Raw genomic sequence first — 25,830 nt, 5'->3', positions numbered from 1 at the left:
ACAATCCATTCCCTCTGTGCTCGAATTAATTAAGGAATTTGGTAGTTTCTCTGGCTATAAAATCAATGTGGGTAAATCAACTGCCCTACCACTTGGAAGCAGTAGAGACCCGGACAACAGCATAACATCCCCATTTAATCTATCTCCCAATGGCTTTAAATACTTGGGAATCCACGTCTGCTACAATTTGGAAGACCTGGAGAAGATGAACCTGTCTCCTATCCTTAAACAGATTAAACTGGATTTACTTAGATGGCTGCCGCTCCCAATTTCTTGGCTGGGACGCATAGCTGTTATTAAAATGAATATACTCCCTAGAATTTTGTACCCCTTGCAAATGATACCTAATGACATTCCAAATAACTTTTTTATAGATTTGCATAAAACCGTATCTAAATTTATTTGGAAAAATAAACACCCTAAAATAAGATTAGAGAAACTCCAAGTGCCCGTGGTAAATGGGGGTCTAGCAGTATCACATTTTCAGTATTATTTCTGGTCAATACAAGTGAAAAACTTATCTGAATGGGTGGCACAAGACCCGAAATCAATTTGGTTGGACTTTGAAATACAAGGATGTAAGTCATTATCAAGTGCACCTTTCTTAAATACTGTTAAACAAACAATCGGCACTAGTGACAACTTCATTGCAAGTAACATTCTAAGCACATGGAATAGGGTAAAAAAGATGTTTTCTATCGATAGAAAATACTCTTTTTATGCACCGATTGTTAATAACCCCAATTTTATCCCTTCCTGTATTGACCATGGTTTTAAAGAATGGAACACACATGGAATCCAGGTGATAAATGACCTCTATAAAAGTGGTACCATAAAGTCTTTTAAGCAACTTCAGGATGAGTATGGGCTACCCAAAACACAGTTTTTCCGTTTCTTACAAATTCGTAGTTTCTTAAACTCTGTACCCCAATACAAAGAAGGCCAGAGCTGATCGAATCAGTGATTCACCAAGTCTGCCAGCTGAAGAGGAAAAAAACAAGCTATATTTATTATAAACTGCTCTCCTTAAGTAAATTAAGTACTCGCAGCAGCAGACAATCATGGGAACAGGATCTTAAAACTACAATTACCGATCACCAATGGAAAACAATCATGTTAAATAGTAAACAAATATGTAGTAGTTACAAATCACAAGAAATTCAATTTAAAATTATACATAAATTATAAACTACCCCATATACTAGGAGCAAATATGATAAAGACTGTTCTGGTGTATGTTTAAGGTGTAAGCAACATGTGGGAACTTATGTGCATTTAATTTGGCTCTGCCTGGAAATTAATAACTTTTGGATTGAAATTGGGAACCAAATATCCTCCATAATAAAATGTCCTATTGAGCTCAACCCTCTCATATGTATCCTAGGCCTACACTCTGTCTCCCCTGTATTAAACAGACATAGGAGAATCCTCAGTCTTCTGTGGTACTGCGCTCGGCTGTCTGTCCTCCAGCAGTGGATGGACAGCACCACACCGTCTGTCTGTAGTTGGCTTCACAATGTCCTCCAGCTGCTGCCACTGGAAAGACTCACGCATGTCCTCCAAGGAGACATAAACGGGTTATTTTCCGTCTGGAATCCTTTTATGGATTTTATTGGCGAGGACTATGCCGAAACCATAAGAAGAGGTTTTGCAATCTTGGGACCCAAGTGACTCTGTGAATGATGGTTATAGTTGGTTCAATATGGAAGATGATGATTTATGTTTTTGTTGTTGTTATTGTTGTTTTTTATTTATTTATTTTTCTTCCTTGTCTGATTGTCCGTATAGTTGGTTGTTTTGCAATTTTTTATTTATTCGGTTTTGATTGTCTGGTGTAACTTGTAAAAACTTAAAATAAAATGATTGAAAGAAAGAAAAGAGAAGTGATCGTGCACCAGCTGTGAGAATGACGCCTCAGCCTCTTTCAACCGGAGTCTAATTTGTAACATATCTAATTCTCCCCTGTTCACCCGACGTCCCCACAATTGCAGTTGTCATTTCCCCAGAAGTGACAGAGTTCATTGAGCAGGTTGAATATCTTTTAAGACCCATTCTTTGTCACTAAAATGTGCCTCCAGCAGAACGGGTTTGGTGCGTGAGACTCGCCTGCAGCGATAAATACGAATTTATGACTCCTGATAATGTCTTTTGATTGCAGCTTTCTTCTTAGGTGTTTCTTCTTCTACCTCTTTTTTTGGCCTTTCCCCTGGCCAAAGAAGCTCTCCAAAGACGTTTGTTTAGTTTCACACATTTTTCGCTAGCTTGTGGGTTTGTTATAGCTTGTGCGTTTTTCGTAATACATGACCTCTTGAGATGTCACATTTTGTGACCTCGTGAGAGCCTCAGACACACAGAAGAGTGCATTAGTTGTTTTTTTCATTAACTTTTTCTGTGCGGCCCGGTACCAACCGAGGGGTTTGGGGAATGCTGCCCAAAAGAACATTGCTTCAATGAAGCTGTAATGAAGTAATGAAGCGGCATGCAACAGCAAAAAAGTAAGGGAGAGAATAAATATCATAATTAACTGGATTGGTTTGCTAGAATGTTCCGTCGGCTATATTTATATTACTGATACTTATGTCTGTGTTTAATGTTATACTCACAATATCATCAGAATATCCATCATTGTTGTGACTATTATGCTTGTCACGCAGATGTAGTGACGTGAATGAGGGGTTGATGTAGAATGACAACTCGTGTGCTCAGCAAACAGGGAACATTAAAATAATAAACACAACTTATATTATCATATACTACTATGATACATAAGTGTAGAGGTTACAGGTACTGGAACTCTCAAGCACGACTCAGAGGCAGATGTGAAACTCCTTCACTAGTTTCAGACAGTTTCAAAACCGGGAGGTCAGTCAAAACAGGCAAACAAATCGAAGAAGAGGGAGGATAAATCCAGGGTTGACAGAAGAGATGAAACAGGGTCATACCAGGTGGAGCAGGCTGGAGAATTTTTCATTAACACACAATACAATCTGGCAGAGGACAAGTGAGGGAACCTAAGTAGTGAGAGACTAATAAGAAAATGGGAAACAGGTGAAACGGGCGTGAGGACCAGATTTAGGAAATGAGGGATGATCAGTTGTGAAGCTGGAATGAAACAAACAATCAATATGATGGGGAATGTGACAATAAGTTATTAATATTATCAATGTCACATTCAATGTTCAAAACCGCAAGAGACCCAGACCTGTTGTATGAGTCTCTCCACAGGTTAAAGAAGACTCATTTAACCTCAAATAATAATCTGAATGATTGTGAATTTTAAATGTTTTTTTTAGATTCATATTTCAGCGCATAAACTTAAATAATTCTCTCACTTTGGCAGCTGCATGAGGGTCTTTATGCGAGGCAGGGTGAACATTCTATAACATCAACTTTTGGAGACTATATTCTCTCATCAATATCTCTGTGGCAAATCCCCTTAACCGCCTCTCATATTAGACATGAACCATTTTCCTTTTGAAAGACATTTTTAGCATCTGACTGTCAGAAAATTCATGTTTCATTCCTGCCACAGTACAGCGCTGATGACATGTCGTTAGCAGTTGAGCAGTTAATTGTTTTGGGGCTTTAATACTGCCACTGCTAAACCCCTTACCCATTTTGGTGTCTGCTTTTTTCTAACAGCAATATGTATTTGTAGCAGCTCTCATGCCACTACCCGTGGGTTTCCCCCACCAGCACCAAGGATCAGCCAGGCAGCAAGAGGTTTTGTTGGAGAACATATTTATTTCGACAACCAACACATCAAGCAGACCGCAAGACTGCGCCTCTGCTCACTTCTCTCCTCAACTCTCCACTGGGAGCTTTTATGAGCGCCGCCTCGGCTGCTGACTGATTGCCAATCACCAGCAGCCGAGGCCAAATTAGAGACAGCTGCCACACTCCCCACCACCAGATTTAGGCCGGGGCTCCATCCGGCCTAACCTACTCCCCCTCCCCCCCATGAGAGCTTGGGTGGAGGAGGGGGCTCTGGGGGACCGGGCTCGGAAGGAGGGGGCTCTGGGGGAACGGGCTCGGAAGGAGGGGGCTCTGGGGGACCGGGCTCAGGACGTGGGGGCTCTGGGGGGGACCGGGACAGGGGACGGGGAGCTGAAGCCCGCCGGGACGGGGTACGGGGCGCTGGGGCCGGCCGGGATGGAGACTGAGCCGGGGTAGCTGGCGCCGGGGCCCGGGGATCTGGGGTCGGCCTTCCACCGACGGGTCCCAGGGAACGTCGGCAGCGCCGACGAGACGTGGGGCTCGGAGGTCGGCAGCTCCGCCAGGTCCTGGACCTCGGGGTTCGGCAGCTCCGACGGGTCCTGGGGCTCGGAAGCTCCGCCGGGTCCTCGGGCTCAGCAGCTCCTGGACCTCGGGGTTCGGCAGCTCCGCCGGGTCCTGGACCTCGGCAGCTCCGACGGGTACTGGCGAACGGGAGTTGGCCGCAGCGCCGGCGGGGTTTGGAGGGCCTCAAGGAACAGGCGGTTCTCCTCTGCCTGTGCCCGCCCCATCTCCTCAATTCGGGCCAGCATCTTCCCCAAGCTGTTCATCAGCTCCTCTTCTGGATCTGGCCGCATCCCTTCCAGGCGCTGGGTTCCAGGGGGCCCCACGTTGGGCTCCACTGTAGCAAGACCGTGTCCGTTACCCGTGGGTTTCCCCCTCCAGCACCAAGGATCAGCCCGGAACAACAAGGTTTTGCTCACCGGCATCTTTTATTCGTACACACACAACACCGAGCAGACCGCAAAACATGCGCCTCTGCTCACTTCTCCCGTCCCTCCAGCTCTGCTGCCCTTTTATACAAGCAGCATCGGCTGCTGACTGATTGCCAATCAGTCAGAGCAGCTGACTGATTGGCAATTAGTCAGAGCAGTTGACGGATTGGCAACCAGCCAGCAGCCGAGGCCAGATTGGGGACAGCTGCCACAGTATTGCTCCTCAGTAAGAACGTCTTCTTTTGACTCTCGGATAACAGTTTTTTGACGAAAACCATTTTAGTGGCATCAACAAGTTATTGATGAAATCTCACAAATGCGCACCTCTGGTGACATCAGGTTGAAAAGAAAAGCAAATTAGTACATTTGTAAAACACTCGTACAAGCAAACCTCAGTGAAAAAAATCTGAATGATTTAGAATAGGAATACAGAAATAATTTTTCACGAGTCCTATTGCAAATAAACTAATGGATTTAGACAACAATATTGCAGTTTTTTTGTTTGTCTGCATGTAACCGCAGTAAAATACTGAAGCATGTCATGAACTTAAGTTCACAATATCTCAATAAGAGTCTGTTTCACCCATCAAACTCCCTTCCTGCCCAATATAAGTGGACATTCAAACTTGTTTCACTATGTTGCATCGTCACGTGGATGTGTTTAATTTGTCTGGCGTCCACAAAAATGTGTTTAACTTTCCATTGGCATTGTTTCTGTGGTGCCGATGTGTAGTGTCATTAGAACAGGGACTTGACAAGGATAAATGTAAAGAACCACAGCTAACAATATGAATATGATAGTTTTTCAACAGGACACACTTCTAACTAGTGTGTGCACATTTTTGTATATATTAATAATACATATTTACGTAAAAACAAAAGATACTTCTGACACTGACAGCTTCTTTTTCTTGAGTTATATGTTCATGCCAGCACCAACGCTCACCAATGTTGCATCACCTTGTGGCAGCTATATGCTTTATCTGCATATGTTTATGTCCAGTAATGTAAGCGTCATTCTCCTGTCCAGTATCCATTTTGTGCCTGTGGTGTATCTAAATAGCTTTAGATCTTTGTTTGTGTGCTCTTGCCAGATTTCTCAATTCAATTCAGTTAATTTTATACAGCCCAATATCACAAATTACAAATTTGCCTCAGAGGGCTTTGCAGTCTGTACACATATGGATTTCACATCGGATCAGGAAAAACTCCCAAAAAATAGAAGAAAACCCTTTCACGGGGAAAAAGGGAAGAAACCTTCAGGAGGAGGATCCCTCTCCAGGATGGACAGAAGCAATGGATGTCATGCGTACAGAATAAACAGCATTACAGAGTTACAACACAGTCAATTCTCAGTGTTGTCTTTCCTCAGGTGTGAGTGTGTTTTTAGTTTTGACTTTCTGTCAATAATGGGAGCAAAGGGATTAGACCTCATAATAGAGTAATAAAGTATAATGGCCCTCTAAAGTCTCATATCTTTTTATGACTCTTGCAAAGACAAAGATTGTCTGAAAGACTAAACTTAGGGAAATGAAGGAGAAACAAACCTCTAATTTAGTTTGAACGCCGACTAACATAAATGCTGTGAGATGATTTCCTGGTATTCAGCTAAATCTTGAACTAAAACTGAAATGGGGAAGTCATTGGAATATATTCTTGGAGAAAAACTGACCAATAATGTTGCATTCAACTAATTAAAGTTGGCTGCTGCCTCAAATGATAGTAACCTTGGTTCAAGCCCTCAAGCTGTATAGGCCTACTGGCTTTCACGTGACCCCTAACTCTAGCCAGCCTGGTGTCTCTTCAGATACAGAGTGGCCCTTAAGCTGCGCTGGTCTTTGACCTGATCCAGTATCAACCCATCCACATCATTGGATACTCAGAGCAGCATGACGGAGTATTTAAGAGTGAAAAGTCCATGTCCGATATGAAACCAAAGGGAAAGTGATATTTTCTGATGACGTGACCCCAGGCCAATAAGTCACTTTTCGCTCTTCACCTGACTAGCGTCGCTGAGAGTTTGATTAATACTTCATCGAAACACTTAACAAGTATTGTTTTGAAAGAGCCTGCCCTTTTCAGATTTGTTCCCAATAACGATGATGATGCTGCTTCTCAAATGGTTCTGTTCTCTGGCTTTTGCACAAGCAACATAGTAGACATGGGATAATGTTAGCTCAATGGTCAACAGCAGGATACCATAACTATACATCTACTCAACCATGCATGAATAAACAAGGACCTTCTGCAAATTAAATAATATTTGGCAAAAGAGGACCAAATCTTGAAATGTGTGTTGTATAGATGCTAGCATTTCTTCACTCATATTCTAAATGCTCACAGATTGTTGTCACCCGTAGTCCTTTTGGGAACAGAACCTAAGAAATGATCTAGTCATTCTGTATGAGAGGGGCCAACATGAAACACTTTTATATCTGATAGGGTTTCTTTGCACCATCCTCATTTCCTGGTCACATTTTTCAAAGCTCCCGCTCACAAAATAGGAAAGAAAAATATGTAATGACTAGGGAAAGAGAAACTTTGAGATCACAGTCTCAAATACATTGAAACAACGTTGGTGGAATATTGAGGTTGCACGTCTCTATGATAACACATCTACACAATGTAATTTAACACCTAATAGCGTTCAATCTGCCTGGAGATGAAACGTTACGTCTCACAATTCCTGAGAAGCAATGTGAGCAGTGTATATATAGGGTTTGGAAGATGGACTTCACTGTGAATCAGTGGAGTGCATCAGGTGCAGTGGAAGAAAACAAATGTGATTTTCTACATAATGAATGTTGGAGGGGGTGATACTGGTGTGTTGTCAGGGCTCAGGGCCAAATCCTTTTGAGCAGCGTTGTACCATTTTCCACTTCAAGCATTGATCAGCATTGGTCAAAGCAAGGCCCTGAATTCAAAACTACCCCAGCCTCCCGGAGTGGTTCAGAGGGATTTGATTTAAACCTTCAGAGCCAGAGAAGGTAACCTTGCATATTTTAAATTGATGCAAAGGGTGTAATGACTATATACTGTACTGTATCTTGAAACTTTGCCAATCAACATATTCTAAAGAATCAATTCACAATGGAATCCATCTGCAACCAGCAAACATTATGGTAGCAAAAGCATTGGCGCATTGACCATCAACCATATAATCGACAACTCTATCTTTTTCAAGATGGAAATGGGAAACGTGTGAGATAAAATGTCTTTGATGTTTGGTTGTCATTCAAAAAGGGGATCATAGATTGTGACAGATTGAGAGATTCAGCAACCACAATGGATCACAATTCCAAAGTGTGTCTGCCATCTTGTCATGTGTGCACATGCATTGAAATAACACGTTTAACACTTGTCACACACACTTTGTGTCTGGTCTGGGCTTGTTTTTGTGCAATACAAAACATTTCTTCAATTCTGTTTTGTATTATATCATGCCATGACTTGACCCTTTCTGCAAAATAACGTAATACTTCGTCTCCATTACTCACAGTTACACTTCCAGCGCTTTACTCTATCCAATTAGCATATATTTCCTTCTTATTATGGCTGATATACAATGAAAATAATGAATTGATCTGGCATATAGGAATACATTTGGTTAAGATTATTTATTGTCAACACAGTAGGCTACCAAAATACATTATATTATGTGTTTCCTGGGAGTTATTACTACCATTGATCAGTTATTTAGAGACATCCACCGTATGGCAGAAAATTGCTCATGTGAATGTAATTATTGTCCTAAATGCATGCATTACCCTAATGAATTACCTCATTAATATGTATGTTAACCTTATTAATCACCCAATTAACAGACTTGGCTATTGTAATAGATCAAGAAGAGTATATGTTTGAAATGTTATAACTACACCTACAGTAAGGTTATTTATATCCCATGCTGGAGGGTTACCCACGTGTTGGTTTAAGTGTCTTGACACAAAATATATATCGCACAGTGCTTAAACTAGTGTGTTACCTGTGTTAAATCATGTCATCAGGATGAATACACATGACTTTGGTGATCATCTGAGTTTTTTTCTAGCTTCATCTGCATAATCTGGTTAAAGAAATTAACAACTTGTAAAATCAGGGTTAGCATTCTAACGCGAGTAGCTACATACTAGCCGGTTAGCTAGATGGTTAATGTGGTGCTAATTAGGTCATAGGTTATATTTGGGTTTTGTTTACATTAGAACAATTGTTTGGACCATAGCAGAACATGAATACGCATGAATGAAAGAAACTTTTAAGGAAGCAACCGTAGCTGCATGTTTGAATAGTTTGGCAGCTTTAGATTTTTTCGTGAAGGTCTAAAGATACACGATATTGATACCTTGATTGTATTTGTTGCCTCCATTTTCTTTGTCAATACAAAAAGTCATGGTGGATATGCAATTGCAATGTTTAGAAAGCTAATCCTTTGACAACAGAACAAAACAAATAGCTGAGTGAGAGGTTGGGAAGCTAAGGGCATGATTTAAGAGTTCATCCTGCTAATACAAGCATAAAAAGCCAAGTCTTGCCCCAAGTATACCGTTTTTTTCCTCAGTATATTGTTTCCCATAAAGGTAGTACTGATTAGATAAGTAAGATGCAATACAATCAACATGTTCCTATTTGATTACAGTTGGTGTCCTTCATGTCATGTCATGACAACTCTTCCCTTCCAAGTTTCCTGTCCCTTTCTACTATGAACTTGTAAAAGAAGACAATATAGGACATGATGACTTTACTACACCACCTCCAGCTGCAGACCACGGGGATCCTGTCCTGTATGCCCTGGTCTTCACACCGTTTGAGTCTACTTGTCAAAGTCCATTGTTGTTTCTTACGTTAATACATCTAGCTGATCTCTCCTTATTAAATATCTTTACACCAAATGAAGTGAATGCACACTCAGAGTGTATTGAGAGGATATTGACCATGCTTGAATTGTAGTGTATGAGATGAAGATGCAGAGTCTTACGTTGTGGATATGGGGGCCTTCCAATTGATTGCAGCCACAATTAACAATCGAAGATACTCAGACAGATCTAAAACATGTAAATCATATTATTGTTGTGTTGTCAACACAACAATACTATCTCAACAGCATCTAAAGTATGCTACGCATGACTAAAGGTTTACATCTGCGATTTGTCGTAAATCAGATTTTTCACAGTACATATATTTTTATGCCAACACACCTTTATGTAATCGTGTGTTTAGTGTTGTGTTTCATGTGCTTAAAAGTGTCTATGTGTGTGGGTGTGTGTGTGTGTGTGTGTGTGTGTCTGAAAATCGTAAAACCAATTTCAGCATGAGTCTAATGTGTGTGTCAAAAATTATCAAGAGGCAGTGCACATGATCAAACTGGAAATTAAGGCGAACTTCTCTGCTTTGAGTCTTTGGAACTATTCATAACATGGTTTACCGAGTCTGTGACACTATTCACACATGCATTGCAAAGAACATATTCTAATGCACCATTTACTCAATAATGATTGAGATTCAATATACTTCATAGAGACTCTTTAAAACTGTTAGTGGCCTAAAAACTTGGCCTGGCTATACATGCCAAAACCCACACTTTCTTTTCTCATTCTCCTGTGTGCCTCTGTGCTCTTATTTCTCCAGGTAATTTCCTGAATTTCAAAGCATTCACATTTGTATGAACATGCCCTTCCCAACAGTTATTTGTGTTGATCAAGATACCTGGCATGCACTTTAAAGAGGCTCAAGGCTCAAATATCAAGCTCTTTATATGCACGCACCCACGCAACCACTGAAGTTCCTAACCTTGTTTCTTACTCCTTAGGCCATGGGAGGGAGAGCAATAGTTCTTTCACCCCCTTTCTCACACTATACCTACCCCTCCCTCATCATTGTAGATGATGAAACACCCCTCAGCAGGGTTGTTCATTGGTCAGTGTAGCAGAAGAGTGGAGAGAAAAAAAGGAAAGCAGGGACACTGATTTGTTAGGGGGGAGAAAGAGCATAAGATTACAAGCTTAGTTTCTTTCAAACTGTTTAACACGCACACACATACACACACACACACACACACACACATGCACACACACACACACACACACACACACACACACACAGGCTTCCAGAGAATACATTGTTCAGTCACTCCCTCACACTACTTTGCCTCGTCTTCCTTCTTCACTTTTCAATTCCCTCCGTCCCCTCCCTCAATTCCCTTCCTCCACTTCACATTTCCTTATGCCCTCCTTTCTCTCACCTCTGTGTGTTACATGCTCTGCCACTCATATCCCCCCTTTGGTGTTCCTTTTCCTCCTCTCTCCTCTTCTCCTTCTCTGGCTACATGCACTTAAGTTTCCCAGGCTCCTCTCCACCACCCTTACCTCACAGTACCATTTCACCAGTCCCCTGCTCTCCAACACACTTCTCTTTTCCTATTTATGTCCCTATTTGTTAAGTTGTTTGTTTTTATTGTATAGGCCTATCCTTTTAATTTTCATCATTATGATTTTCCCCTCAACTGTTTCCTGCTTTGTTTTGGGCTTAATCTCCATTGTAGCCTGGATAATAGGAACTGACTAAGTTCACACTAAGTGAATCTTGCATGAGACAAGACCATCAGTTAAATGTCTCAAAGAAACATCTGTGCATTGGCCCATAGCTTGGAGCACCAGAACTACCAGACAGTAACATTTTAGTCAACAAGTTCACTTATAACATTGGAGTCCAGTTGGACATTCAATAAGTACTTTTTATTTAACAGGCTGTGGTAAACAGGCTTACAAACATGACAGACGCAGTCATTTAAATCAATTGCAAAGGGCTAACCTGCTTAATTGAAACCGCCTGACTCTACCCCAAAGCCAGACAAACAGGAATAACATCAAGCCAGTGCATGTGTTTGTGTGTATAATGGCCACACAAAACGGTACTGAAAATGGGTCTGTGATGGATTTTATCATATAATTGGCCTAATAAGCCATATTCCTTTTCAGTCACTATTTCCTCATTTTGGCTGCATATTCAGAATGATGCCGCAGGGTGAAAACACAGCTTTGCATACATTTTTTTAATTAACTGTTCCTGTATTTTGCTTTGATTCTGGTGACAGGATGGACTCACTTCACTTCTACCTTAAAAGTAGGACATTGGTCTAGAGCACATGGATTTAATTAAATACAAGTTCTGACTCATAAATGCTCCGCCCTCTACTGGACTCTATTGGTAATCCTCTACTCCAATCAGGAGCAACCCCTGTGTTTAAAGATCTAGGGTTACAATACAATAACCTTCATTATTATGGTGTCTGAACTTGGTTGAGGTTGTACAGGAAACTAGCAACAAGTTACATGGTGGTATGTTTATTTTATTCCAAAATCCTTTTTTAAATCTACTTCATGCTTTTGTGCATCTGTAGAAAAGAGATTTAGTTCAGCTGTAATGCATGAAAGCCAAAAACCAGCTTACTATAACAGTAGTCCCATGGCTTGTTAAAAGTCTGCCACACCATGAACTTATATTATTTATGTTCAGCCTGTGACCAAAATGAAAAGAAAAGCTCTCAATATAATTGTATTTATCCATCAAGATGTTTTAGGCAACTCAGTCTGTGTGCTGCAAAACTCCAGTACGGTACCTGCCAACAGTGTCTGAAATCAAGGGAAACTTGGCAGCACCAGACACTTCCAACACACACACGCACGCACACAGAGAAAGTTTACAGTTGCGTGTTAAACTTCTTGTGACACTGTTTCTTTGTGTGGCTGGGGCCTTTTGTTTTTTATATATCCGACTGATGCATAGTTTTCATGCGTGTCACAGGATGAAGAAACAATGCATAACAATTAAGAGTGGCAAATAGAAACTGAGAGCAAAGCAAAGAGCCCACCTGCATAACACTCAGGAGAATAGTGGCTCACTAAATCTGAAGGCCAATTTTCAGGAGAAAATCATAGTGGTATGATAGTCCTGTTCTTGACAGCTAATACCAAGCTGACCTTTTCAGTTCAACGAATGTTTATGTTGGTCACCCATATGAAATGCCCAAATGACATGAAAACAAGCAGACACTTTTCGCAGGAAAGAATTGTTCTTTGCAAATATGATAGAACTTTAGGAAACCTCAAATGCTTGGAAGGTAAAGACATTGTGGAAGTAACTTAAACCTTTACATTTGTTTATATTAACCGGCAACAGGTGATTGTATAAGAAGTCTATGAAAAGATTATTCTACTTCTCACTTGATTTATTATTTTAACAAACTCAAATCACCTCCACTCTCTTGTGTCACTCCTGGTTGCAAAAAACCAAGACGTCGTTGGCAAATAAAAAAAGATGCCGAACTCACGGATTCAAAGCAGTCAACAAAACAATAGATGATGTCATGGTGATGTGTCCACTTTGTACACAGTCTATATTTATTACTCTTTTTATATTTGTTGGTGTCCCATTGTGCATTGAGAATTATGTCTTGTCCCTTACCCAGTCAAAGTGGGGCAAAACAAGCCTCTTGTTTGACTAAAAACAGGATGTCTACCTCTAAAACTTGTGTCAAAGGACGGGCTATCCTTTGTACATTTAAGAGAAAAGATTGTCGGTTTGCAAAGGCTTGTGCAACAAGTGCTTATAATTCACCTTAATGTGGCCAGCCTTCCAGAGCAAGCCATGTGACTGTTAAAAAAACAATTCATGTGAGAGCTTTATGACTGACATCAGGTCAATGGTTAAGTGTCCCCATCTAACTTTTATACATATCACATATATGCGATGTGACTCATGTTTTATCTCGGATTTCTCAGAGGGGAAGTCTGGAAAGCTGTATAAGCTAAACAAAACATCTGAAAGTGTTGCTGAAAGCCTCAAAGCATTGATCCAGGTTGGAATTTCAAGCTGTTTGTAATTTGTACATAACTATTTCTTAAACTTGCACTCACACAAAACATTCTCAGCTAAAAATACTTGCAGCTTATAAAAGCAGTCATATGGTAATAATTATGTGATCAGAAAGTGTTATGTCTCAGAGGCAGATTTAAACATTATATGATGTCAGCATCAGACAGATGGAATACAATATATAATCCTACATTATGGTCAGTATTCCCTTGTAGTTTGGAAACCTAGTGTTTTCAAAATGTTCAATTAATTTATCATGGTACTAAATTCAGCAATGGAAGTAATACTTTATTTTTGCTCTGTGTTGCATGTTTTTTTCTGTCATTACAGTCAATCTGTTTAAATATTATCTAAACATAATGCTGATCTGTTCTGTTTTCCCTCTTGAGTTTATGTATGGTAATGAACTAAAATGACATTAAGTTACTTTTGCGTGACCAAATGTTATTAAGGTAATTTAGTGGTTCCCTAGTTTTGGACATTCGTGTTATGATAGCAACTGCAAGGAACTTTCATTTGTTTTATTTTTATTCTTGTGGATGAAAGCGGTAGTATTTCAAAGCACCATAGATAGAAAACTTCTCAGTTAATTGCAGTAATGTCTAACCAGTTAAAAGTTACTCATTGTACATTTTGAGTTTCTAACTTTCCGTTCTTTATACCACTAATTGTTTTGAGAACTGGCAAGTAGTCAGTACACTCATGATAAATGTGCTTTTATCTTGAAAGCTACGATAATGGACAATAAGAGCAGTGAATACATCTTGCTAAAAGGACGGATTTGATAGATCCCTGCTTTAATTTTCTTTTTTGGGACCGTTGTCCAATAATTATTCCAGCACCTGTTTTCATCAAGAGACTCCTGGCAGATTATTCAATAGGCTATTTTCACATCAGCCATCTTGACATGGCATTGCAGGGTAAACACAGGTGTGATTGATTAAATTAATTGTCATCCCATTCTACTCATTGTGTCTCAACCATTCGAGTGAGCCAACATGCAAAATAGTGCCTTGGCCCAACTAAATGGAACAGGGCCATAATTAATGTGATTATTTCCACCTGTGTTTACCCTGCAATGACACGTCAACATGGCTTCTGTGAAAAAGGCCTCTTGGCCTTTCTCATGGCAAACGTATGTGTCACAGGTAAACAACAAGTGTTGCCAATACCACTAAAGATATATTTAAGTTATAATGAAGTATTCCACTGAGAGAGACAACGTCCTAGGAATCTGAAATAAAAGCTGCTGAATGGAATTCAGCCGTCACTTCTTGAATTATTTTCCTTCCGTCGAGTTGTTTCCTTTGTGAAGAAGTCCTATCCTGTTTCACATTCACCTCATTGCAGAGAGACACATGTTATTATTGTGTTACTCTAGGGTTGAGAAAACATATTTTTTTAATGAAAAAAAAAAGAAGCATAACATGACTTAGTCACATTGTTTTATCAATGGGTGAAGGTCATTGTTTCCAGTTCATGTTGTTCATGTGGAGAAGCACTCTGTTGTGCACCGACAGATATGCTAGAGAGGTTCATGACATTTATGTTCGCTTTCTCTCATTCCAGGCTTCCTGATTGTGTTCACCTGTCATCACACCTGTCTCCTATGCTCATCAGTGTCAGCCCCGCCCCTGATTGGTCCCACCTGTGTCTTGTTACCATGTGCTTAAATTCCCCTGTCTCCCAGTGTTCCTTGTCAGTTCGTCTGGTCTTTTGCCATGATCAGGTCGGGTTATGTTGTGCTCTTGAAAAGTGTTTGATCCCTCACTACGTGAGCGCTTTCATTTTGTTCACGGCAGAACCGAAAAATAAAGTACTTACAAATACTTTATCTCTGTCTCCCGGGTCGTGCAATTGGGTCCTACTTCCTAAGTGTCTGAGATCGTAACAGAACGAACTGACCACATTATGGACCCAGCCGACCCAAGAACGCTTCACGCCGCTCTGTCGGTACAGGGCGTGACGATTTTTCATCACGAGGAAAAACTGGACAAAGTCAGCAGGCTAATAGGAGAGCTGAGAGCACGCCAGGCGGGGTTCAGGAAGAATTATCTACACAGATGCAACAACGGGTTGCCCAAATGAATAATTTTTCACTCATCAACAGACTGCTCCTCCGGTGACGTCATCCACAGCTGAGAATTTGCCTGTCAATACTCCAGCTGACGACCCAGGTCAGGCTGTTTCCTCCCGTTACGGCTGGCTCTTCCGGAGAGATTTTCCGGAGACTCTTCGAATTGCAGAGCCTTTCTGGTACAGTGTGATCTGCATTTTCAACACAACCCAGCAGCATGTTTATCTGAGCATGGTAAAGTGGCGTTTATTGTGTCTCATTTAACGGGAAGAGCTGCAGCCTGGGCTACTGCAGAATGGTCTAGAGACACCGAACTATGTTACTCATTGGCCGATTTCATAGAGACTATGAGGCGCATTTTTGACCAATCATCGCCTGCTACGGAGGCCAGCAGAAGACTGTTTCAAATACGTCAGCTCAACCGTCAGGTGGTTGATTATGCCATCGAGTTTCGTACAGCAGCAGCGGACAGCGGATGGAATGTTCCGGCTCTTCGTGACGCCTTCATGACAGGGCTTTCGGAACCGATAAAGGACCAGCTGGCTCCACTGGAGACACCCCGGGATCTGGAAGCCTCATCGCTGTGGCCATCCGGATCGATAACCGTCTTCGGGAAAGAGAGAGGGAGCGTCGACGCAACCGAGATGTTATTCCCAGCTTCCAGAATTCGCCTCGGAGGGTTGCGCCGCCAGCGGAGGATTTCCAGCTCATGTTACCGGACCATCAGAGGACTACACTTCCGAATGACTCCGGTGAACCCATGCAGCTTGGAAGAACCAGGCTTTCTCTGGAGGAGAGGCAGCGCCGTCTACGGGAGGGTTGCTGTTTCTACTGCGGCCAGCCGGGTCATCAACTCGCTTCATGCCCGGGAAAAGATCGTGCTCACCAGTCAAAAGGAGGGCGCTGGTGAGCAAGTTTCCGCAGACTTCCCTCCTCGACCTGTTACTCAGGTAGACATTTGTATTAACAATCAGACCATTGACCAGGGTGTGTTAATAGACTCAGGGGCTGACGAAAGCCTTATAGACTGGGGCCTAGTCAAACAGCTAAAAATAAAAACTGTCCCGCTATCTCATCCTGTTAGTGCCAGTGCCTTAGACGGCCGCTTGTTGTTCACAGTTACCCATTGCACTGAGCCCATACGGATTACTATAAATAAGGACCATACCGAGAGCATGCAATTTCATATTTGAGTCGACTCAGCACCCGATTATTTTGGGGTTTCCTTGGCTGAAGATCCACAATCCTCACATAGACTGGCCTTCAGGAAAGTTAAGGAATGGGGAGAGGATTGTAAGGGCAGGTGTAAACTTTCGCAACCTGTTAATGCACCAACAGACTCTAGTAGGATCATTATAGATCACCCTGACTATCCTGATCTACACAAGGTACCTTCCTGTTACCATGATTTAAAAGAAGCGTTTAACAAGTCTAAAGCCTTGTCGCTACCTCCTCACCGAGATTTTGACTGTCCCATTGATCTCTTACGGAGCCCCATTCCCAAGGGAGACTTTACTCGATTTCGAGACCTGAGAGAACAGCAATGGATGAATACATCTCCTCTTCACTCAAATCAGGGATTATCCGTCCTTCATCGTCTCCAGCCGGAGCGGATTCTTTGTGGGAAAGAAAGACGGGTCACTGAGACCTTGCATAGACTACAGTCCACTAAATGACATTACGGTGAAGAACCGCTATCCTCTGCCTCTCATGTCATCCGCTTTTGAACTGCTTCAACGGCCAAGATATTCACCAAGTTGGATTTAAGAAATGCATATCACTTGGTTAGAATAAAACAAGGGATGAGTGGAAGACTGGATTCAACACTCAGAATGGTCACTATGAGTACTTGGTAATGCCTTTTGGACTGTGCAATGCACCGGCTGTTTTCAAGCTTTTGTGAATGAGGTTTTGCGGAATTCTTGAATATTTCAGTGTTTGTGTATCTGGATGACATACTGATTTTCTCCCCAGACGCTAAATCTCATGTTAACCATGTCCGCCAAGTTTTGCAGAAACTACTGGATAATCAGCTATATGTCAAGGCAGAGAAGTGCGAGTTCCACACAGAAGAGGTGTCTTTCTTAGGATACATAGTCTCACCTAATCATATCCAAATGGATCCTGCGAAAGTCAGTGCAGTATCCCAGTGGCCCACACCAGACTCCAGGAAAAAGGTTCAGCAGTTCCTAGGATTTGCTAACTTCTATAGGAAGTTTATTAGGAATTTCAGTTCTGTTGCTGCTCCTCTGCATGTTCTGACTTCTCCTAAGGTTCCTTCAAGTGGACCCCCAGGCGGATCTTGCTTTCAAACTTCTCAGAGATAGATTCACATCAGCTCCCATACTCACCATTCCAGATCCCCAGCGCCAGTTTATGGTCGAGGTGGATGCTTCCAATGAGGGAATTGGAGGAGTACTGTCTCAACGTTCTGCAGAAGACAACAAGATGCATCCATGTGCTTACCTGTCGCGGAAGTTGACAACGGCAGAGCGGAATTATGACGTGGGAAACAAGGAATTGTTAGCTGTAAAAGCTGCCCTCGAGGAATGGAGACACTGGCTAGAGGGTGCAGAGCAACCGTCTTTAGTCTGGACAGATCACAAGAATCTAGAATATATAAGAAAGGCTAAGCGTCTCAACTCCCGTCAGGCCAGGTGGACACTTTTCTTTAGTAGATTCAACTTCACACTCTCTTTTCGTCCCGGGTCTCAGAATCAAAACCCGATGCTTTGTCTCGTCTTTACGATCCCGAACCACTTGCGGTAGAGCCCAAGACCATCCTTCCACTTAACCGGGTGATCGGAGCCTTTTCCTGGCAAGTGGAGTCAGACGTTAAAGAGGCAAATGTCATGAATCCAGCGCCTAGCGAGTGTCCCAACAATCTACTGTTTGTTCCTGAGGCTCTTCACTCCAAGGTCATCCACTGGGCTCACTCATCTGTGCTTTCGTGCCATCCGGGAGTAGCAAGAACAATGTTCAGGATTCAACAACGTTTCTGGTGGCCATCCATGAAGAAAAATGTGGCCGAGTATGTAGCGGCTTGTCCGGTGTGTGCGTGTAATAAGACCTCATCTCAAGTTAAGATGGGCTTGCTCCAGCCGCTGCCGATTCCCCATCGTCCTTGGTCACACATTTCGATGGATTTTGTGACAGGATTTCCCTCATCCAGAGGCAAGACTACGGTTCTAACAGTGGTTGATCGATTTTCAAAGATGGCTCACTTCATCCCATTGACCAAGCTTCCTCTGCCAAAGTCACCGCAGAGGTCATGATGAATCACGTATTCAGGATCCATGGATTCCCTAATGACATTGTTTCCGACAGGGGTCCACAATTCATTTCCGCCTTCTGGAAAGAGTTTTGTCGACTCATAGGTGCCACCGTCAGCCTGTCATCAGGATATCACCCTCAGTCAAATGGACAGTCGGAGCGTCTGAACCAAGAACTAGAGACTACGCGACGTTGTCTCGTCTCCCGGAACCAGACCACCTGGAGTGACCACCTCACATGGGTCGAGGTTGCCCACAATACCCTTCCACGGCGGCCACAGGTCTCTCTCCATTCCATTGTGTCAATGGTTTCCAGCCTCCACTTTTCCCTAACAACGAGGAAGAGGTGATGGTTCCATCGGCACATGCCATGATCAGACGTTGTCGCAGAGTTTGGGCTGGTGCTCGCCAGTCTCTTCTCCAGTTCAGCTCGGATGAAGGCTGTTGCGGACGTTCATCGCAGGGTCGCTCCTCCTACAGTCCAGGCCAAAAGGTTTGGCTCTCTACCAAAGACTTACCACTCCATGTCGCCTCAAAGAAACTGGCTCCGAGATTTGTGGGTCCGTTTCCAGTGTCCAGAGTCATCAACCCGGCGTCGCTACGCTTGCAACTCCCCAGGACCTTGAGAGTGCACCCAACGTTTCACGTTAGTAAAATCAAGCCGGTGTGTGAGAGCACACTTGTTCCCGCCCCCTCCACCGCCCCAGTTCTTTGAAGGGGTGACGTTTACAAGGTCCGTAAGCTACTGGAGGTCCGTAATAGGGGAGGGCAAGCAATTCCTGGTAGACTGGAAGGGTTACGGTCCTGAGGCTAGAAGCTGGATAGCTGCTTCATTTATCGTAGACAAGACTCTTATCCACGACTTTTACAATCAGCCTGGGCCATCAGGAGTTGGCCCTAGAGGGGGGGGTACTGTTGTGCACCGACAGATATGCTAGAGAGGTTCATGACATTTATGTTCGCTTTCTCTCATTCCAGGCTTCCTGATTGTGTTCACCTGTCATCACACCTGTCTCCTATGCTCATCAGTGTCAGCCCGCCCTGATTGGTCCCACCTGTGTCTTGTTACCATGTGCTTAAATTCCCCTGTCTCCCAGTGTTCCTTGTCAGTTCGTCTGGTCTTTTGCCATGATCAGGTCGGGTTATGTTGTGCTCTTGAAAAGTTTTTGATCCCTCACTACGTGAGCGCTTTCATTTTGTTCACGGCAGAACCGAAAAATAAAGTACTTACAAATACTTTATCTCTGTCTCCCGGGTCGTGCAATTGGGTCCTACTTCCTAAGTGTCTGAGATCGTAACACACTCTTCATTGACATCTCGGCTTTTGTTAACAAATTTTAATTAGTTTTTTTTATACAGGAATATGAATTCAGAATTAATTAGACCCCTGACCTGACAGCATTGTTATTGTGCCACAGAAGATTCAATCATGGTATAATTGCTCCATAACTGCAAATTCCACATACAGTCCCTCACCAATCTAAGAGCACTAACAACAAGAGTCTGTCTCGGCCTTGTTACCTGACCTTCTGAAAGCAATGCAGAGAGGAAATCAAAGAGGGCTCAGTATCGGTTATTCCCCCAGACAAAGCCATGGGATAACATGCTAATGCCTAACAATATATCACTGGACACTTTTTCAGCTTATCCCTGATTTATTGCTTTGAACCTGAAACTCACTTGAGGGATACACATCAAATCATGAAGTATGTTTCTTAATGCAGATGAACAAGTTCGAAAGTGGGGGGGAATTATGAAGATCCAGTCAGGAGAGCACATAGCGGTGGCGGAAAGACGTGGACGAAGCTTCATGAAAGTCTCGTCTTTTGTATCCTCTCTGCCAGCTGTTGATTACAATCATTCATTTGCCACACATTCTAAAGTCAGCCTCGCTCCTGTTTTTCATTTAAGTTTCGGCAAATGTCTTAGAGGCCTTCATTTATATTCACTGGACTGTAATCTCTTTTATATCCCGCCCGAAAGCAGGGACACATTGAACAAAGGGAATCATCTTCTACTCATAGATTGTTGTAAGCTTTCATTCAATATTATGGATCTAAAGATTATATAGGGGGCGTTTGCTAATTGGAAGAAAGGCAATTGCTAAATAAAATGCTCGGACGGCACACAGGGCACAAGCACATAAACTGCTCGAGCAACTTTTCAATTATTTTTCAATTCAATTCAGTTTATTTTATACAGCCCATTATCACAATTTCCAAATTTGCCTCAAAGGGCTTTACAATCTGTACAGATAAGAAATCCTTGTCCCAGGACCTCACATCTGATCAGGAAAAACTCCCAATGAATAGAAAAACCCTTTCACAGGGAGAAAAGGGAAGAAACCTTTAGGATAGCAACAGATGAGGATTCCTCTCTCCGGATGGACAGAAACAATAGATGTCATGTGTACAGAATGAACAGCATTATTCAATTTCAATTCAGTTTTAATTCATTTTATTTTGTATAGCCCTTCTCACAAATTACAAATTTGCCTCAGAGCGCTTTAACAATCTGTACATATAGACATCCCTCTCCAAGAACCTCACATCGGATCAGGAAAAACTCATAAACAACCTTACACGGGGGAAAAGGGGAAGAAACCTTCAGGAGAGCAACAGAGGAAGATCCCTCTCGAAGATGGACAGGTGCAATATATGTCATGTGTACAGAAGGACAGATTAGAGTTAAAACACATTCAATGAATCTGAAAGAGTGTATGAATAGTTGGTAGTGGGCATGGACCACGATCCAGACCTCCATGGTCCATGAGGCAGATGGAGGTAGAGAGGAGTGGGCAGAGCATCAACAGGGCTATGGCATAGTTGGTAGGAGACATATTTCACAATCCAGACCACCATGATCCATCAAGCAGATTGAGGTAGAAGAGGAGTGAGCAGGGCATCAGCAGCACAATGGCATCAAACCCAGCCAGGTCCAATGGAAAGCAGATTTAATAATGTGCAAGATGTGGAGAGATGAAAATGTATCCATACAAACAGAGAAAGAAGAGGATACAGGTGCTCAGTGTATCCTAAAACGTCCCCCAGCAGTTTATAAGCCTATAGCAGCATATCAAGGGGCTGGACCAGGGCAAACCTGATTCAGCCCTAACTAACAAGCACTATCGAAGAGGAAAGTCTTAAGTCTACTCTTACATGAGGAAGACTGTGTCTGCCTCCCAGACTGATGGTGGAAGCTGGTTCCAGAAAGGAGGAGCTTGATAATGTTAAGTTGTAATAGTTTATTTTGATAACATCTGCAGAGGTCTTATGTTTTAAATTAATACATATAGAAAGATATTATAATAGACAATATTAAGGAGAATATTGATATTGTTATTAATGTATTATGAAGCATATGGGTAATGTTTACTCTATGCAAATGTAAATGGCAAGAATTAATGTATATTGCATGAGAGTGACTGTATGTTAGTATTATAGATTGATGAAGCCGGTTGAATTCCGTGAAGTGACTTACAATAACAAGAGACTTTTATTGTGAAGGTGACTTTTAATCCAGTCAATAACAAGACGGGAATCTTATTGTGAAAATACTTTAGCGACGGGACCGGAAGTGACGTTTCGACCGGTGAGAGAAAACTCCGCGTCTCAGAGAGACCGGCCTCTTTCTCAGGTAAGCTGCGACGTGGAAGGCTGTGCTCCCCGGAGGAGCCGGGAGCCGGCAGCTTGGACACGAGGAAGAGCGCGTTGACTGTTTGTTTTACATTTCCTGCCATTAAATGTTGATAACTTAATTCAAGCGCGTCCGGAAGCCTGTTTTCCCACCATCTGCGAAGTGCCCAGTTTCAGAATACTCAACAATAACTAAAGGCTCTGGTTCCCATCCTATGTTTTAAGACTCTAGGAACCATAAGTAGTCCCGGATTTAGTGAGCGCAACTCTCTTGTGGGGCAATATGGTTCTACAAGCTCCTTAAGATATGATGGAGCATCACCAGTCAAGGCTTTGTAGGTGAGGAGAAGAATTTTAAATGTGATTCTTGATTTTATGGGGAGCCAGTGCAGAGCAGCTAATGCAGGAGTAATGTGATCTCTTTTCTTAGTTTAGTGAGTACACGAGCTGCATTACAGAGTTACATAAACACATTCAATGAATATGACAGAGTTTTTGAATAATTCGTAGTAGGCATGGACCACGATCCAGAGCTCCACAATCCATATGATCAATGACTGACACTCTATTTATCAAAGTAATGCAGCTGGTGAGGCATGCAAATAGGTGTATTGGCGGGACAAACCAGGTCTAAAACAGTCTGTGACATGTTCTGATGACTGGCCATTCTGGGTCGGAACCATATGACAGCCCTCTCCCCTGGATGCAGTTTTAAACTTGCTCCAAATGGAACAAATGGAACTCATGTTGTTTTTATAATCCATTTGTTTTTCTGTTCAAAGTAAAGAGTGTCAGACAACTACTGGTCTAGTAGTGCTAAAATATTGTGATTTAAAGATGACAAACGTATGATTGTCCCTTTACAATGTAGACAATTATGTGATTTTTTCAATTATATTTAAAAGATGTCTTTGTTATTCTGAATGGCTAATATACTTCAGTAACATACGCCAAAATCCGAAGTATATTTAGTATTATGGCCTATACGCAGACACACACATATATTGGTCAATGAATGTCAGAAAAGGAGTCACTTACTGCTTCCCCAGGTCAACAGACATGGGGTTCATTCTGATAATCAGGTGTTAAAGAGCTTTGCTAACTTTAAATAAGGAGTTGTTTTTGTTGACGAAGTAAGTTTTTGTTTGGAAAGATTAATGCCTTCAGTAGAACTCCTGATGGACTTAAACTGATCCAGATATGCTCTATATTACATGTATTGGCAACACATGATATCAATATAAACTGTATGATGACTGAAGGATTCAAGGAGACTAATTTGGGGTTAGCTAACCAATACTTTAAATATGGCATTCAGTATATAGTTGAGCATGTAGGGAATAGTGGAATGTTATGCAATAGGTTGGTTGAAAGGTGTGAAGAACACGCACGTCACAGCTAAACTGCCAGTTTATCATAACTTAATAGCTTTGGAATCCTGCAGACTTTGCTTGAGGGATAATCCACAGTACTGCAAGGTTAAGAGGAGATGACGTTTGAAAAAAACCGCTTATGATATAATGCCGATAACTGGAAAAAAAAATGTTTCACCTGATTTTGATCCGACAATGTTACCGTTTTACTCCATATTCTTAGTGTGTGTCAGAATTGGTTGCCTGGAAGGGCTTTCGGAATAATTCAGCCAACGACCTTTTCTCCTTTTCCCCAGGAGAATTTATTCACCGATCACACGTAAAATATAAGCTTTGCATGCGATTGCAATCACATCCCCCCCCCCCCCCCAAGCGTGGCCCTCGAAGCACCCATATTTTCATGACGTCATCCTGAGCTCAGATTGGCGCTCGTCTGCTCCATCTCCCCACCCCTTCTCACCAACCCTGTATCACAAAAATTACGTTCCCCCAGACCTAAAATGCAATTTGCAGTTACGTTTGACTGAAACGTATTTCTCTCCAAATTACGTTTGACTGAAACGTATTTCTCTCCAGATTACGTTTGTATTTGACGTATTATAATAACAAATACGTCTCTGATCAACGTATCTTTGCCGTTTGTTATCTCTCTTTTCTACAATGCTGTTATGAATTGTAAAAAGCGTCCTCTAGTCTTATTTATTATTATGTTATATATGTTGTTTCGCCTGCGTATTCTGACAGCAATAAGCGTTGTCGGATCATATGAATTGGCGTGAAGACTTGCTGCTGGTGACTCTCCTTTATTTTCTTTTTTTAGGTGACAATACATTAATTAAAACTCGTAAACTATCACCACCTCATCACCACCTCAACAGAGTCAGTCCCATACGGGTCAAATCAACTATTAAACTTGTTATAAAATGCGCATCTGTTCGTAATCTATACCATAAAGTTCGCATTTTAACCTAAAAAAAAGTGTGCTTCCTTGTTACCTTTCAAAATAAAAGTCCGATTTGTCTGTTAAGCGGAAGTAGTATAAAACGTCTATATTTATTCAAACAATACAATATAAAAGGCATACATCAAAATCAATAAGGAAAATGCTGAACAGTCAAACAACTCAAAACAATAAACCCTTCATGGGGTTATTTACAGGGCGTGTTTACTTATAATAAATAAGACTAGAGGACGCTTTTTACAATTCATAACAGCATTGTAGAAAAGAGAGATAACAAACGGCAAAGATACGTTGATCAGAGACGTATTTGTTATTATAATACGTCAAATACAAACATAATCTGGAGAGAAATACGTTTCAGTCAAACGTAATTTGGAGAGAAATACGTTTCAGTCAAACGTAACTGCAAATTGCATTTTAGGTCTGGGGGAACGTAATTTTTGTGATACAGGGTTGTTCTCACAGGACGGGGCCCTCTAGTGGCCTCGTCTCCCTCTCTCAATGTAACAATATGATAACAGGTGTGTATGTTGCGTTTGTGTAAGGAGCAGTCATTATATTTCTTATCAGACACATATTCCATCTGCGATGTGATGTTATTCTGAATTTGCAGGTACTTGACCAAACCAGTACCTTCAATAATTCAGACATACTAACAATAGCAAAAACTAATTTCTGTATCAGGATTATTTATATATCAATTTCTCTCAAACATTTTTACTCTGTAAATGCAAGTAGTATCTGGCCTTAAGTTATCCCAGATATTTATAGTGGCTTCAAATCTTAATAAAACAACTCCATTCAACTGGCAACAGACGGCAATTATGTTGTTGTCACATTTGAAGGTCATTCAATGGACGACGCGACGCAGAGGTCATGCACTTACATGACCTGTTTCTGTCTCTTTGAAGAAACTGTACATGTTAACGAGA

Source organism: Pseudoliparis swirei, chromosome 15 (genome assembly GCF_029220125.1).
Source record: "Pseudoliparis swirei isolate HS2019 ecotype Mariana Trench chromosome 15, NWPU_hadal_v1, whole genome shotgun sequence".
NCBI lineage: Eukaryota > Metazoa > Chordata > Actinopteri > Perciformes > Liparidae > Pseudoliparis > Pseudoliparis swirei.
The sequence above is the reverse complement of the archived record's forward strand: the minus strand, read 5'-3'. Positions refer to the sequence as shown.